The sequence below is a fragment of the Limanda limanda genome, chromosome 13 (assembly GCF_963576545.1).
Source record: "Limanda limanda chromosome 13, fLimLim1.1, whole genome shotgun sequence".
Taxonomy (NCBI): domain Eukaryota; kingdom Metazoa; phylum Chordata; class Actinopteri; order Pleuronectiformes; family Pleuronectidae; genus Limanda; species Limanda limanda.
Window position 1 is genome coordinate 1,347,876 of NC_083648.1, and position 10,549 is coordinate 1,358,424.

General features: G+C 41.7%; 1 pseudogene; it reads left to right on the forward strand.

The window, feature by feature from the left end:
- LOC133018170 (uncharacterized) overlaps positions 1–9,857 on the forward strand; it is an 11,063-nt pseudogene extending 1,206 nt beyond the window's left edge.
- The last annotated feature ends 692 nt before the right edge of the window (positions 9,858–10,549 follow it).

A 10,549-nucleotide genomic window follows, 5' to 3' on the forward strand; every position in this document is an offset into this window, starting at 1 on the left:
TCCTCCATTACAACGACGATCAGCTGGCACGATACAGAATCCACCGAACTGGATCCACCATTGCGACCTCCGACGCGCGATCCACAATCATAATCCATGGTGCGGCCACAGCTGTGGCCCTGCATCCGCGGGCGCTAAGGCACAGAAACTCCGGGAAAAGGGGTCAAGTTAGTAACATGTACTGATCAGATAAGAATTATCTTGATGTGATAAATATGGAGAAAAGGAAGGAGAAGCAGGAAAGAGAAGCTCCGTGTGTCTTGTGTCATAAATTCCCTGTGCGTCTTAGCATCATCAGGGGTTTTTGCCATTTAATCAAATTTGGAACATCGCACAAATTAGCTCTAACTATAAGCTTTATAAAAAAGGAAGGTTTTGAGTCTACTTTTAAACGAACAGAGCGTGTCTGCCTCCCTAACTGAAAGTGAGAGATTATTCCACAGCAGTGGGGCTTGATGGCTAAAAGCTCTGGCTCCTACTCTACTTTTAGAGACTTTAGGGACAACAAGTAAACCTGAGTTCTGGGATCGGAGTGCTCTAGTAGGTTGATATGGAACTAACATCTCTTTAAGGTAAAGAGGTGCCATATCATTAAGGGCCTTGAAGGTGAGGAGGAGAATTTTAAATTCTATTCTAGATTTAACAGGAAGCCAGTGTAGCGATGCTAATACTGGAGAAATGTGCTCTCTTTTCTTAGTTCTCGTCAGGACACGTGCTGCGGCATTTTGGACCAGCTGCAGAGTCTTTAACGACTTGCTGCTGGAGCCTGATAATAATGAATTACAATAGTCCAGTCTCGATGTAACAAAGGCGTGGACTAGTTTTTCTGCATCTTTTTGCGAAAGGACATGTCTGATTTTTGAGATATTACGCAAGTGGAAAAACGCGGTCCTAGAAATTACTTTTAAGTGACTATTAAAGGACAAATCAGGATCGAAGATCACTCCCAAGTTCCTGACTGTGTCATTGGAAGCAAGGGCAATGTCATCTAGCGCAGCTATATCATTAGATAATGTATCTCTAAGGTGTTTAGGGCCGAGTATTATAACCTCTGTTTTATCTGAGTTTAATAAGAGAAAATTGCGGGTCATCCAGGTTTTTATGTCCTTGAGACATGCTCGAAGTTTAGTTAATTGATTACTTTGATCAGGTTTTATTGACAAATATAACTGGGTGTCATCCGCATAACAGTGAAAATTTACCGAGTGTGTCCTGATAATGTTTCCTAGTGGAAGCATATATAATGAGAATAAAATTGGGCCGAGCACAGACCCCTGTGGGACACCATGGTTAACTTTGGTGCGCACCGATGACTCATCATTGATTTGAACGAATTGGGAGCGATCAGCAAAATAAGATTTAAACCAGTTTAAGGCCGTTCCTTTAATGTTAATTAACTGTTTTAGTCTCTCTAATAAAATTTGATGGTCAATTGTGTCGAATGCTGCACTGAGATCTAACAGAACGAGGACAGACACAAGTCCCTGATCTGAAGCTATTAGAAGGTCATTAGTGACTTTTGCCAGGGCTGTCTCTGTGCTGTGATTGGTTCTAAACCCAGACTGAAAGTCTTCATATATATTATTTTCCTGGAGAAACTCACACAGCTGATTGGCTACAACTTTTTCTAAGATTTTAGATAGGAAGGGGAGATTAGATATTGGCCTGTAATTTGCTAAAACCTCTGGGTCTAGGGTGGGTTTTTTGAGTAGGGGTTTGATTACAGCTATTTTAAAAGACTGTGGTACATAACCTGATGATAATGACAGATTGATTGTGTTAAGTAACGAATTATCTATTAGGGGCAGAATTTCTTTAAGTAATTTAGTTGGAATCGGATCTAAAATACAGGTTGTTGGTTTAGAACCTGAGACTATTTTGGTAAACTGATCACGGGTGATCAGAGAGAAGCTGTCTAAGTAATGGGAAGGATTCTCAGCCGTTTCTGAGATCTCTGTTGTTGGGAGGGTATTAGTGCCAATTGAGGGCAGGAGATGATTGATTTTATTTCTAATAGTTAGAATTTTATCATTAAAAAAGGTCATAAAGATATTGCAATTTAGGGATCGAGGAATACTGGGTTCGGTGGAGGTGTGACTCTCTGTCAGCCTGGCTACAGTGCTGAAGAGAAACCTGGGGTTGTTTTTATTCTCTTCTATTAGTTTTGAGTAATAGGCAGCTCTTGCTTTGTGGAGAGCCTTTTTATATTCTGTAACACTACTCTTCCAGTCTAGGAGATTTAATTAATCGTAATGAGTCTGCAGAGCTTTCTACGAGGTGGTCAATCTCAATAGAGCTCGGGTTTTTAAAGAATTTGTTGTTTATGTCGACGGATAATACGGGTTTAAATGTAATCGGAATTATTTCCTTAAATTTAGCTACAGCACTATCAGGTAGACATCTAGAAAATGAGTTTTTTATTAGTGGCATATATTCAGATAGTGAAAAATCGAAGGTTATTAAATTATGGTCTGATAGTACTGGATTGCGCGGAAGTACTGTTAAATGTTCAATTTTGACACCGTATGATAACACAAGGTCAAGTGTGTGGTTACAACAATGAGTAGGTTGATGCACACACTGACTAAAACCAATTGAGTCTAGTATTGAAATAAATGCTACGCTCAGGCTATCTTTATTATTGTCAACATGAATATTAAAGTCACCAACAATAATAATTTTATCTGTCTTTAGGACTAGGTTTGATAAAAACTCAGGGAATTCTGTTAGAAATTCAGTATAAGCCCCAGGAGCACGATAAACTACAGCAAATATGATTGGCTGTTGGTGTTTCCTGGATTGACGTGGAAGATTAAGAACAAGACATTCAAATGAGTTGTAGCTAAGTTTAGGTTTAGGATTAATTGATAGACTGGAGTTAAAAATAGCAGCAACTCCACCTCCTCGCCCGAGTTCCCTGGGAACGTGTGAATTTATATGACTGGGGGGAGTAGATTCATTCAAACTGACATATTCATCAGGATGCAGCCACGTCTCAGTAAGGGACATTACATCTATATTGTAGTCTGAGACTAGTTCATTAACTAAAATAGCCTTTGAGGACAGTGATCTAATGTTTAAAAGACCACATTTGAAAGTCTTAGTTTCCTGTGTTGTTCCAGAGGTTGTGTTAATTTGTATAAGATTATTGTGAGTTCTCGCTCTGTTATTGTTTAATTTAAATAATTGAATTGGACGGTAGACAGAGACAGTCTCTATGCGGTTGGGTGACTGATCCAGAGGGAGCGCAAAGAAGTGTTTAGCACTGCAGCTCTGCTTCCTGGTCCCAACTCTGGGTTGTCATGTGATAGACTTAGTAATATTCTTAGATAAGAGAGCTGCTCCATCCCAAGTGGGATGAACGCCGTCTCTCCTAACAAGACCAGGTTTCCTCCAAAAAGTTTGCCAATTATCTATAAAGCCCACACCGTTTACAGGACACCACCTCGACAGCCAGCGGTTAAAAGAAAACATGCGACTAAACATGTCATCACCTGATGTGTTAGGGAGAGGGCCAGAGAAAACTACTGTGTCCGACATCGTTTTAGCAAAAGCACACACAGACTCAACATTAACTTTAGTGACCTCCGACATACGAAGCCGGGAGTCGTTGCTGCCGACGTGAATTACGATTTTACTGTATTTACGTTTAGTTTTAGCCAGCAGCTTCAATTTGGATTGGATGTCGCCGGCTCTGGCCCCCGGGATACAATTGACTATGGCCGCTGGTGTTGCTAACCTCACGTTTCTGAGAACCGAGTCGCCAATAACCAGAGTTTGATTCTCAGCGGGTGCGTCGCTGAGTGGAGAAAATCTATTTGAGACGTGAGCTGGTGGGTCTTTAATCGTGGGCTTTCTATGGGTGGTACTATGCCCCCTCCGGACCGTCACCCAGCCACCCTGGGCTCCCGGCTGCCCGGGGCAAGTCGAGGGACTGCTAGCTGAAGCTAAGCTAGGTGGCTTCGCTGCGGCTAGCACGGGCCGGCTAACTATAGCTAACGGGGGTTCTAAGCTGAGGAGCCGAGCTTCTAAGTTGCTAAGCCTCGCCTCCATGTCTACCAACATACTACATTTATTACATTTACCACTACTGTTAATGGAGGCGGAGGAGTAAGTAAACATGAGACACTCGGAGCAGGAGAGAGCGGTGGAGCGAGAGGGATATGTAGATATAGGTCATACAACTTACTTTTCAACTACAACATGGGTTTCAGCCATACTTAGTTAATTTTTCCATTACAGTAACTTAGAAACCGTGCATTCAACATCTATCAGGGGCCATTTAGCTTCAGTATCTTGCCCAAGGACACTTCAGATGAGGAATACTGAGGATGGAACCGTCAACCTTCTGGTTGGAGAACGACCACTCCACCCCTCAACCACAGCCGAGAGTAAAGTCATAATTATACGACACTAAAAGTCTTAATATTCTTATTTTCCCCTTAGGATCAATAAAGATTCTATTTATCCATTGACCCAATATTATGAATATAAAGTTGTCATATTACGAGAATAGAGGCAAACACATTTTTTAAAAAGAAAATAATAAATAATAAAATAACCACGAAGAAGAACTGGTCATGACCCAGACGTGAGCAACGATAACATCACAGTCGACAAAACATTTCTTCCTCCACTAAAGAGACAGTCTCTGTGTTCGTGGTTCTTTCTTCTCTCGACAGTCACAATATGTTCCTGACGATCGTGTCGAGCGAATGAAGCTAAACTTTAAGTATTTTCTTTTTTTGTGAAACTTAAAGTTTAGCGAGATGCTGCACATTCCTCGTTTTAACACAGGAGACAAACTGATCGACTGATGTTCATGACACAAAGACTAATATTGTGATTTTATTCTAATAAAATTACAAATTCTTTTCTTGAAATATTACAATGAAACTGCTAATTTTTTCTTTCTATTTTGTCCCAATACTCCTTCCTACTATTGAGATTCAGTTTTCATCCTTAATCATCAACTAGGTTTTCTCGAATAAAAAACACTTTGGTGACATATGTTACGTTTATAGAAAATGTATTTGATTCCAGCATTTCCTCCATGTTTGCTCGTGTGCAGACTTCTTCTATCCGGCTCTTTAGGTGCATTGCCGAATACATTGACGTGTTACTGCCCCCTGCTGGTTAGTGGAATAGTGTAACAGTATTATTGGGGTTGTGTATTGTGTGATCAGCCTGAACTTGTAGGGGCATTCCAGTCCGTAGTATGGGAATCTTAACCCATTCAAGCTAGCATTAGCTGCTAAGCTACAGGCACAGTCCAATTTTGTCCTTGGCTACTTTAAGTGACATGTGATCGTAAGTGAAGAGGTCGGTTAGCATGCGTGTCCCGCTCCTTCTTTCCCGTTGTGCCGCTCGGGATTCGCTTGTCTCACTGTGCACGTTAATCTGAAGGGTTTTCCTACCTGTCGTTATCTCTCGAATGTTAAAAGTTATTTATAAGCGGTTTTCAGGTGTGATGGTCGAAGTTTTGAGACAAACTACTGAAATAATATCCCTAAGCATTGCTAATAGCTAACTACGTTGCTAACTAATTTAGCTACAGCTAGATGTTATACATTTTATAGCAGCTGTCAGTGCTATGAACCTAAAGTGTCAACAATAATTTACCGTGTCAGTGAACTCCAAATATGATGTTACACTGCCCACTGGTGGTAAAACTACACCATAGCAACACTAGTAATACAGCAGCTCAAACACCAACATATCTTTGATTTCTTGTTTTCTTATAGGAACATTAGCCATTAGCTTAAATCAACCAACATATCAGTGAGGCTCTATTCTCAAGGGTTTCCAGAGTGAGCAAGTCATGTAAATGATCGACAGTATCAGCGTTTGGTAGATGGAACCGGAGGATTAACATATTAACTCTCCTGTAATCCTTGTTTCTTTGATGAAGTCAAAACTTAAAAGGAGAGAACTACAACTGCCAAGGTGCCGCATAGCTTTGTCCAGGAAAAGCAATAAATAGTTTTTGTTTTATAGAAACAACTTTTTAAGGGAAAGTTGAGAGAAGAAATACTTTTGTTAATTGTAAATAATTCCTGCTTCCAAATACAGAGATGATGAGTCTTGTTGCTTTTAGTCTTTCTCTGTATAAAAGGTAGTTTAAACACATGTCCTCTTTGTTGGCAGGAATGACTCTGTGGGACCCCGATGACCTCGGAAAAGATACGAGAGAAAGACCAAAACCTAACAGCCATTTTGAGATAGTTGCATCTGAATCAATTGAGGATAAATCTTCAGCACTAAAGGTTGAAGCTTCTCTGAAAGCAAGTTTCTTAAGTGGACTGGTTGAGGTGGAGGGATCGGCCAAATACCTGAATGATCACAAGACATCCAGAAATCAGGCCAGAGTAACACTGAAGTATGAAACTACCACTTAGTTCCAGGAACTGTCCATGAACCATCTCGGAAGAGGCAACGTGAAACATCCGTTTGTTTTTGACAAAGGAATAGCAACACATGTAGTCACAGGTATTCTTTATGGAGCACAAGCCTTCTTTGTGTTTGATCGTGAGATGTCAGAAAGAGAAGATCATCAGGACATTCAAGGCAACTTGAAAGTGATGATCAAGAAGCTCCCATGCATCTCTATAGAGGGGGAAGGTTCCCTGAACATGGAAGACAAAGATAAGGCAAATGTTGAGAAGTTTTCTTGCAAATTCCACGGAGACTTTTCTCTTGATAAGAATCCTGTGTCCTTTCAGGATGCTGTACAGGTCTATCAAAGCCTGCCAACACTACTGGGATCCAATGGGGAAAAAGCAGTTCCAGTGAAAGTCTGGCTGTTTCCATTGACTAGTTTAGATTCTACTGCTGCTCAACTTGTTCGTCAGATAAGTGTAGGATTAGTTCAGGAAGCACAGACAGTCCTGGAGGACTTCAGTGAGCTGGAGATGAGGTGCAACGATGCCATGAGAACAACAACAGCACAGCAGTTTCCTCAGATTGGCACGAAACTTAAAAGTTTTAAAGAAATGTGCTCTGTGTTCAAACTACAATTCCAACGGGATTTATCATTGAAACTTCCATCTATACGAGGAGGAGGCGAAGAGGAGGCTGTGCTTGCAGAGATACTGATGAAGAGACATTCATCTCCGTTCAACAGCAGAAACCTGACTGAGTGGATGGACTGTAAAGAGAGAGAGATCTCCATTTTAAAGTCTTTCACCAAGATGATGAAAAACACAAAGACCATCTCATCGCTGAATGGTCTACATGAGGAGATTCTCAGTGCAGAGCAGGTCGTGTGTTTTGTTTTCACCTCACTGGGAGACGCTGAGTCGTTCCTCTCAGCTTTATCAAAATACTTAAAGGAAACCACAACACCTGACGAGCCTCAAGATCCACATACCTATGATGTAGAGAAGGAGCAGTGGTACCTTTCAAACAAAGTTCCTGATGAAATGAGGAAAAAAGCAAAGCTCTTCAGTGATTTTGCAGAGGCCAACAAGGAGAACAAGAACATAAAGTTCCTCATAGCGGGTTTGACCAATGAGACACAAAAAGGTTCAAGCATCTACCTTTATAAAGACGGCTCTTCTCTCAGTGAGAACTTTGAACCACCTTCAAAGCCTGAACGTGTGAAAGCAAGTGACATAAACCACAACAGTGTGACCCTGAAGATCTCTCCACCCAGATTTGGTGCCGAGGACATCACCTCCTTCTCTGTTGAGTACTGTGTCCATGGAGAGGATGGATGGCAACAGAAGACGGCGTCAAAGGATGGAGACGTCACAGCGAGCGACCTGAGTCCTTACACAGAGTATGTGTTCAGATGCAGAGCTGTCACCTCAGTAGGTGTTGGACCAGTCAACGAGGTCAGTGGAACCATTAGAACTCTGCCCTGCAGCCCTCCTGGAGAACCTCGAGTTGAACCAAACTCAAGTGAGATAACCGTTAGCTGGCAGAGACCTGCTGAGCTTGGACAAGATGTCCACGTTCTGAGCTACATCGTGGAGTACGCCCAAGCAGACAAAGTGGGGAAAAGAGAAGATCTCCAGTGGAACCAAACAATGTCAGGAGCTGAGAAGGTGATCATATCAGAGCTTCAGTTAGAGACAGAGTATGTTGTCAGGGTCACATGTGACTGTGGTGGAGCTGACAGAAGCAAGGAAAGCATCTCTGTGAACGTCTGCACAACAAAACGTCAATTTGCTCGTCTTGCAGATTACCTGAAACATACTAGCAAGAGCAAAGATGGTGAATCCCCCTCAGTTTACGAACTGTCACTGACAGAAGAAGATATTGATATAGATGGATGCAGAAGATATAACTTAGGTAAAGAAAGCACGAGGCAGAATCGTACTATCATGCTCCTCGGAGCGACCGGCTCAGGAAAGTCCACACTCATCAATGGGCTCATCAACTACATTGTAGGTGTAGAGTGGGACGACAACTTTCGGTTTAAATTAATCGTGGAGGATCAGTGTAGATCACAAGCTGAGAGCCAGACTTCTGAAGTCACTGTGTACAAACTGAACTACCAAGAGGGGTTTAAAATCCCCTTCTCCCTGACTGTGGTGGACACTCCAGGGTTCGGGGATACGAGAGGAGTCGGAAGAGACAAGGAGATCTCAGAACACATCCGGAAGCTTTTCATCTCAGTCGATGGAGTCAGTGAGATCGACGCAGTGTGTTTCGTTACTCAGGCGTCTCTTGCGCGACTAACAGCAACACAGCGATATGTCTTTGACTCTGTGCTATCACTTTTTGGCAAAGATGTGGCAGAGAACATTGAGATGCTGGTGACTTTTGCAGATGGTAAGCAGCCACCAGTCCTTGAGGCAATCAACGCCTCTGGAGTGCCATGTCCCAAAAATGACTTCGGACTTCCAGTTCACTTCAAGTTCAACAACTCGGCACTATTTGCAGACAACAGAAGCAGCAGTGACAGAGCCTGTGAGGAGGATTCAGATGATGATCACAACTTTGATGAAATGTTTTGGAACATGGGTTCCAAAAGTATGGAAAGGTTCTTCTCTGCTTTGGGTAAAATGACAACCAAAAGCTTGCAAATGACCCAAGAGGTTCTAAAAGAGCGAAAGCAGCTTGAAACAGCCGTTGAAGGTCTTCTGCCGCAAGTAAGAGCTGGACTAGCAAAGCTTCAGCAAATTAAAACAACCAAAGAAATGATAAAACAACATGAATCAGTCATGACTTCAAATGAAAACTTTGAGATAGAGATGGACGTCATTCAGGCCGTCAAGAAACCGCTCAAGAATCGTGGAGAGTTCCTCACCAACTGCCAGAGATGTTCAATAACATGCCACCAACCCTGTGCAATCGCAGAGGATGATAGAAAAAGTGGCTGTTCAGCTATGGATAAAGCCGGGAGGTGCACCGTCTGCCCTGGAAAATGCATTTGGAACGTACATTCCAATCAGACATACAGTTGGGAGTACGTTCAAGTGAAACAGAAGCAGACCCTACAAGACATAAAGAAGAAGTACGAGAAAGCTACGCAAGAAAAGTTCAGTGTTCAGGAACTGATCGAGAGGCAAGAGGAAGAGATCTGTCACCTTCAGGACATGATGGTGTCTCTCATGGATCAGTCAGCTCAATCCATAACTCGTCTGCAAGAGATCGCCCTGAGGCCGAACCCCCTGACCACCCCCGACTACATTGACATGCTGATTGAAGGAGAAAAGTCCGAGGCTAAGGAGGGCTACCAGGCTCGGATCAAGTCTTTGGAGACAATGAAGGACAAAGCAGCAATCATCTCCAAGGTAGCCAAACAAGAGGAACTTAACAAAACGGACGAGCAGTTGTCTGAAGAAAAGCAGAAGAACAAAGAAAAGAAAGGACGCATTCAGAAATTTTTTAATTGGCTTGGGCTCTAATTCTGCGTAGCCGTGTCAGGTGGGGGGGGGGGGCCTCAGTGATAAGGACAAATTTCTGAGAAGTACGGCTAATTATTAAGCTAGCAGTTTAACATGCTCATAGTTAAAAAGGTTAATGTCAAATGTTAATGCTACTGATAGTAAGATAGTTAGTCTATTAGCATATTGCTATCATAACACAATGAATTGCATGGAGACAAGCTACAGCTGGTGTGAACATGCTAAATCACATGCTACACGTCAAGGTAACACGCTAACTGTGTCTCCAAACTATTGCTTATGATTAAGAATCTGACCAACAAACTTTGAGTCACTCTTTAAGTGTCATGAATATTAATTTTATCTAAATTCATCCAACAGAGATGAAAACATATGATGTGAATATTAACATGAAGTAAACTGCTTATGATCCGTTTGTTGGACTTTTGTGATTTATTGTCAGAAGAAGTTTTGATGTTTGTTGGATAGTGAATAATTTTGTTACTGAAACTGTATTTAGTTTAGTGATGGTTAAAACAAATGTGATGTAATCTTCTCTCTATCAGATCCTCTCTTCTTTCATCAAATGTTATTCAACCAAGTGATTCTCAGTTTGTATTTGTGATTTAACTGATAAATCAGATTACATCGTATTTTACAAAATAAAGCTTTAAATTTAAGGTTTCTTGTTGTGATGTCTTATTTTAAGATTC